We start from the raw sequence: 7116 nt of genomic DNA on the forward strand, positions 1-7116 counted from the left end.
GTCACCATAGGCTGACAGACACTGTATCCCCTATGAATTAAACAAATTTGTTAAGCAACTGTTAAATGTGATATGTGTGTCCGTATACTGTGACATCATAATTGGTGGGTGTAAGATGCTAGACAAGGTCAGGGTCATACTGACCTGGGCTACATGATCAGAGTGTTCCTCCATATATCATGTCATGTGGTCCAGGGAGTAACGTCTGAGGTTATACACACCAGCATGGACAATGATGGTGCCAGTCCTGTACTTGCTTTGAAGTGACCTGACTGCCTGTGTTATGCGGCAGATCCTGGCACCCAACAGACAGCCCAAAGTGACTATTCCCTTGTTAGGGCTGGTGAGTGGTACATCAGTGTGACTGACAATAAGTGTCGTCTGTTACAATTGTATTAGGTGTGTTGTTTAGCCCAAAGGGCAGAGACTGTGTGGCACACTGACATTGTGAACTATGTGATATGTGGGTATTGTAGTGGGGTAGCAGGTGTGTGTGTGTGTGTCTGCTTTGGAGGTCTCTGCTGCTTAGGTAGAGTACATTTACTGCATCCGAGTATGTCTATGTGTGATAATGTGGTTTGAGTGCTGTTGCTAGAGGATATTTGAGACTGATATGTGGTGTGTGTGGTTACCTTCACCACCTGATAGACTGTGCCAGTCCTGGGTTGAGTGAGTTCAGCACCCTTTAGGTGCATCTCACACATATGTCTGAGTTTGTCGGGAGGAGGAGAGGGTTGTCTGTGTACATGAGGCAGATGTGACATTGTGTCAATATCCCAATATTCACCAGCTGGACTGAAGAGTACACACAAAACCGACACCTGGACATGTCAGGATATTATCATGACATACTCTATAGCCTGATCACAAAGGATCAGTAGGGTGTTAAGCGTGTAAAAGAGTATAACAGGGATTAGTGCTCATGTTTGTTGGTGTTTTGTAAAGAGTAGCTGAGAAGGAGTCCAGACTGAATCATGACACCTCCTTCAACTATGTCATAAATAGCAATGTACACCCATATATGTCCTGAGTCAGGGCCAACTGTACCTGAGTGACAATGCTGACATCATGACAGACAGGCCCATATGTACATACCCATCTCCCACTGACAATAGTCCTTATCATCATACTAGAAGATATCACATGTAGAATGGATGAGCAGCTACCACCACTGCCAAAAGCATGGCAGCAAGTGGAATACATTGATTCCAAATATGTGTCATGCACAAACTACAGAACAAACAGATCATGCACCTGAACAGTCAGCTGAGCCTCACCCCATACACAGGATGTAGAACTGTTGAATGTGTCACAGCTACATATGGCACTCTCCACAAGTGTTGATGCACAACACACCATGGGAAGTCAAGTTCAGTATGCCTATGAAGTCTGATCTGCAAGGCCATGGAGTCCATCATGGTTGCAGTCATAAACAGAGCTATTGGAAGCTGACATACACACAACCCTACCAATTGTGGTATGTTCATGTGTGGATCATGGTTCCCAAACATGCTAGACTGTTTGGAAGGCAGCCACGCAGGAAATACATCAATGAATGCATCTACATATGTGTCACATAGACTCTGAATAGCCCTTTATCAACATCCCACACAGATGTAGTATCCAAAAAAACAACAAGCTGTGCATAAATATGTGTTGACATATGACGGAATGTCAATGTGTCCACAGATAGACCACACAAGGTAAGGATTCTGAGGTCTTGTTCAAGCTGTTGACACCTGCTGACCCACATGGACCATTCCTGGAATGGCATAAAACAAAGTGTACACACATCACCATGTCCAGTCTGATGATGTCACCATCCTATAAATACAGCAGGAGAAGGGAAACCAGCCAGTAAAACAAATAGCGTGCTGTGTTAATGCTTCTCTCGCTAGTATCATAACATAGTTAGGTAGGGGTTTAAATCCTGCAAACAGTGTGTGTGTGTGCAGTTTCCTTTGAGAGATGTTCCCCTTTTTGGAGACTGGGAAAACTCACTAAAAGAGGTACATTCCTCTTTGGAAAGTCTGATGATGTCACCATCGTACAAATACAGCAGGAGAAGAGAAGCCAGCCAGTAAAGCAAATAGCACGCAGTGTTAATGCATCTCTCTCTAGTGTCATGACATAATTAGGTAGGGGCTTGAATCCTGCCAACAGTGTGTGTGCAGTTTACTTTGAGAGATGTTTACTTTTTGACGACCTGGAAAACTCACTAAAAGAAGTACAATCCTCTTTGGAAAGACTGATGATGTCACCATCCTCCAAATACAGCCAGAAAAGGGAAACCACCCTGTAAAGCAGATAGTGCGCTGTGTTAATTCATTGCTTTCTAACATCATAGCATAACTAGATAGGGGTTTGAATCCTGCAAACTGACTGTGTGTAAATCACTGTTGGTCAATGAGGTATGGGTTTTGCTTTTACTATGGTATGACATAGTATGATTACAACAGTAAGTGCATTGCACACATCAGATATCTGCGTGGCAAATATATATATGTGTACATGTCCCCTCAATCAGTACATAGGTGTGAAGCCTGCATACTGCATGAATACATTTGTTTCCATTGACAGGTTGTGCCGCTGCTTCTCAGATCGTAGGTCACATATGTATGTATGTGACAAGGCCATCCACTGTCCTGTTCTGTGGCCATGGTCATTTGTGGCACATACACCCATGACAGTTGCTTAAGAGTAGTGTGAGTGATGGTATATGCCTGGGGTATATGTCAGACATGGTCATACACAACCAAGACTGCCAAGAATGGACAGTCTTTATAGGTGTACAACTGCCTTGTGGATATGCATTCAGGCCTTTAATGTCTTATGTGATACAACTTGGGACTCCACAATACCTATGGATATGTGGATACCAAGGGACACATGACATAACATGAGGCTGTATGTACACATTGGTACCCAACATACATGTTGAGGGCTACCACCTGTGTGGTACTGATGGGATAGTATGTATAGTACATGAGGATGACTATGCCATAATCGGCTTGCTGCTATACAGCATGTATCAGACAACAGGTATCTGTCTGTATAATACCCTTGTGTAGGATATGCATCCCATCCAGGGAATGCATTGTAGGCCAATCCATGCATTTCCAGATTTGGATGGACACACCCCTAGTGTGTCTGCATGTACCTAAGGGGGCTATATGCCAAACAGGTGTGGTCACAGGAATGGGTGGTGGTCACTACCACTGGTTAGTGTTATAGTGTAGCACCGGAAGGATCCAATTGTTACTGAGTTCCCTACTACTGTGTGTCATTTGTCAGGACATCATCCAATGATTGCTTATAGTCATGCTGTTGAGGTTGTGTATACTACCAGACCACAAAACATTGACAGATATTAACGGTATCACCCACAGCATAGTGTCAACCCATGTCATACACACGTCTATCAGTGTTAGTACATAACTGTAGTAGAATGCATACTGGCCATTGAAAGATACTATGAGATGTTAACAATGTGTACGACAGGGTATGCCACATGTCCCATGTGTCCACTATGCATGCACATCTAGACAGTGCACGCCCACCATGTTCACAGATGTACACTTGCTAATCTGTACTGCACACATCACACACATACTGTCCACTCACTAACACATGCTGGCAACACATTACACTTCAGCCAAGTGGCACATGGGTGGACAATATATACTTAGACCTAACAGTGATGTAAACAATGCTACATTGATAATCAGAGCTTTGATGCATGTCTGCTCAGATATACCTACAAGGATGTCATTACACTTCCTTGTTGACAACTTGCTATTATTGCTACACTGCTACAGTGTCACCCTGTGCATCAGCACCATGTTAGCCTGTCCCTCCATCAATGATGCAGATGACAGGAGGTGACACAGGTATCATCATATGCACAGGGCGTTTTGTTGTTTGCCAGAGCCTGACATTGACCCATCCAATCGACATGTCTGTGTGTGTGTGTGTATGTGTGTGTGAGGGACAACAGTACAGCATGGGCCAATGTTGATGCAATGTGTGTATGTATGTGTGAGCCCTAGTTGTTTGGTTAATGTGTGTGTGTCTGCATGCACACAGCTCCACCATGTGGCTGCCATATACGGTAGTTTGTGGAACAGCCACAGACTGTACCTGTTAGGCTGTACAGATCACTGTCTCTGGCCACAGACACAGTACCTATGCCTGGCAGGGGTGCTACGGACAGCATCGGGTACCAACCCTGACTGGGTACTGTCATCAGAGGAAGAGGTATGATGACTGGACCCATGTCCCTGCTGGGACTGGCCAGAGCCACGTGCACATGGTCTACTGGGACAGTCAATTGACAGGCCAGCCCCAGCATTGCTGGGGCTGGTACTGCCACTACGGGAGCGGCTGTGAACTGTGGGCCATCTGCGACCAGTGCCAGCTGTTGCTGTTGCTGGCATGCATCTGCATCGATGTCGCAACTGTCCCACATGGTACTGGCTCATGGAAGACATATTGTGGAGGGCATCTAATGTCTCCCCCCAACATCTATCAATGACCTCGGTGTAAGTCCGAATGGCACCAGCAAGGTCACGGATGCTGTCATTGATAGTGGTGTAATGTGCCCTCTGTGCCCTAAGTCCCTGCCTGGTGTACCGTTTCATACGTGCCTGAGCCTGCATTACAGCCCGGAACATACTGGTCATTGTAAGACCTGTGAGGGCATGCCTGCCAGGGGCAATATGACCAGTGGTGCTCCCCAGAGAACCCCTGGACCTCCTCCTATGTGGTACCATTCTGGGTCTACGACTATGTCTGCTGTGAAGGGATGCAAGTGCCATGGGTACCATACTCTCCTGGTCAATGCCAACTGTATGCAGTCCCTCGCCTATGGCCATTGGTGGTGAGGGATGTATTGACAGTACGAGTGTGCACATAGATGGGGTTGAATGCTGTGTACTGTTGATTGGCGGACCAACGACAGACCCTGTCAAATCTTCCTGTGCCAAAATACATGTGTCATCATCACCACTATTCGTGGCAGTGGCTTCAGGTTGTCTGCTGCTTTCGCCAACCCCTAACTCAGCACCTGTGAGAGGAAGACAGGAAACACACTTTACAGGCTACACATGCACACATGAACACATGAACACATGCACACATGCTCACATGCACACATGCACACATGAACACATGAACACATGCACACATGAACACATGAACAAATGAACACATGCACACATGCACACATGCACACATGCACACATGGACACATGCACACATGAACACAGGCACACATGCACACATGAACACATGCACACATGAACACTAATACACACCTCACTACAGCACATACACACACATACCAGCAATCCAACACATACTCTATAGTGGGTGAAGGTGGGTGTCATATCACAAGGTAGACAGTCACCACACACATGTCAGCATGCAGAATATATGTTGCACAAGACGATGCAGTGCAAGTGTAGACACCCCTATTAAATGGCAGTATACATGGCTTTGATGCAACTGTGTAGTTGTTCAGTGATTGGCTACACCCTGGATCACAATGTGTACATGGACACAACATTGCTGTGCAGGTATTATCAGCTCTGCAATGCCCTGTGCACCATCACTCACAAGTATACATGCCATGGCTGCATGTGTTATCTGTGTGACACATATATATCCATGTGTGAGTGCAGCGTCTGTGTCCATAGCAGATAATAGTGGGCACGGGTGTAGCACATGCATGCTATGTACACACACGGGACGTGCGGTGCATGTTGACATGAAGGAATCCCAATGCTCGACATGGCCAGTGTACAGTGGTTATGGTGAATGTGGGACATATTGCAGATATGTGGGTGCCAGACATGGCATGGCATGCTACATGACTAATACATTAAACACCACACATACCCAATGTGTGTCAAGTTACCTATACACCCACTAGCATTCCAGGGCATATATGTGACACTTTGTCTGGATGGTGACTGCTGTGGGTATTGTGTATACTGGCATATGTAAGCACACAGACAACATGCTATGCATATTGTGTATAGGTGCATATGTTTGCACACACACAACACTGAGGTGCAAAGCAATGACTGATATGAATACTACTGTGGTCACTGTAACTGGATGGGGTGTAGTACCCTGTGCCATCATCACCATGCATCTTGTGGTCACTCACAGCTACTAATGTGTGCAAGACCACCACCTAGCATACTGTACCTGAACTGCAGTGCCGTGGCTACGTTCACAATTACACAGCCACATTGTACATGGGTGTGTGAGGTGCCCAATAGGGAGCATTGCCTAACATGACTGTGTTATGTGTTGCAGAGTGTTGCACAGACCCATGATAGGCCTCTACCCCTGAGGTACATCATGTGTGTGTGCATGACATGTGGGATACTGAAGTGTGACCTTACAGCGGGTGTGTGGTAATGCCAAATGTAGCATGTTTTTGTGTACTGCATATGATAAACGTGTTCTGTTGTGTACAGCTGTAGCAACTATGCATATCCAATGTGCAATACAGTGTTGCCACAATTGTGTCTGCTGCACTGTGCATTGCATGTGATTGAGGCAGCTACTGACTTTACTGAGATGATGTATGCAGTTGTCTCACAGCAAACATGCACAGCATGCATTATGCGTAGGTGTGTTACATGTTCATGGCCTACACCTTACCTATGACATGCACATTTCATTACCAATATTAAAGTGTTAACACACTCACCAGCATGTATTGTCTGCCCTGCTGTCACACCAGAGGGACGTTGAAGAATAAGACACAGTTTGTCAGTGGCCACAACTGTGGCATTGCTACTGTGAGTGTGCTAAACGACAGTGGAACAACAGTCAACAGTCACAGGTGTACAGATACTATTCCAAATATCAGTATTGCACACCTTAGGCAGCACAACTGCTAAACACACAGTACACATCTCACATATGCATATTCTAACAATACAGGTAACGGTAGTCTACAGCTAGGGTGTATTACCTGCATGCTCCATGTCATCCTGCTGGGTGGCTCCGGTCTCCATGATGACACATGTATGATGCTGTTGCTGCTGTAGGCCAGGAGCCACCACGTTTAGGAGCAGCTCCTCCACTCTGGTGAGGGGG

This window comes from Protopterus annectens, chromosome 5.part0 (assembly GCF_019279795.1).
Source record: "Protopterus annectens isolate FY-2018-M chromosome 5.part0, PAN1.0, whole genome shotgun sequence".
Lineage (NCBI taxonomy): Eukaryota > Metazoa > Chordata > Ceratodontiformes > Protopteridae > Protopterus > Protopterus annectens.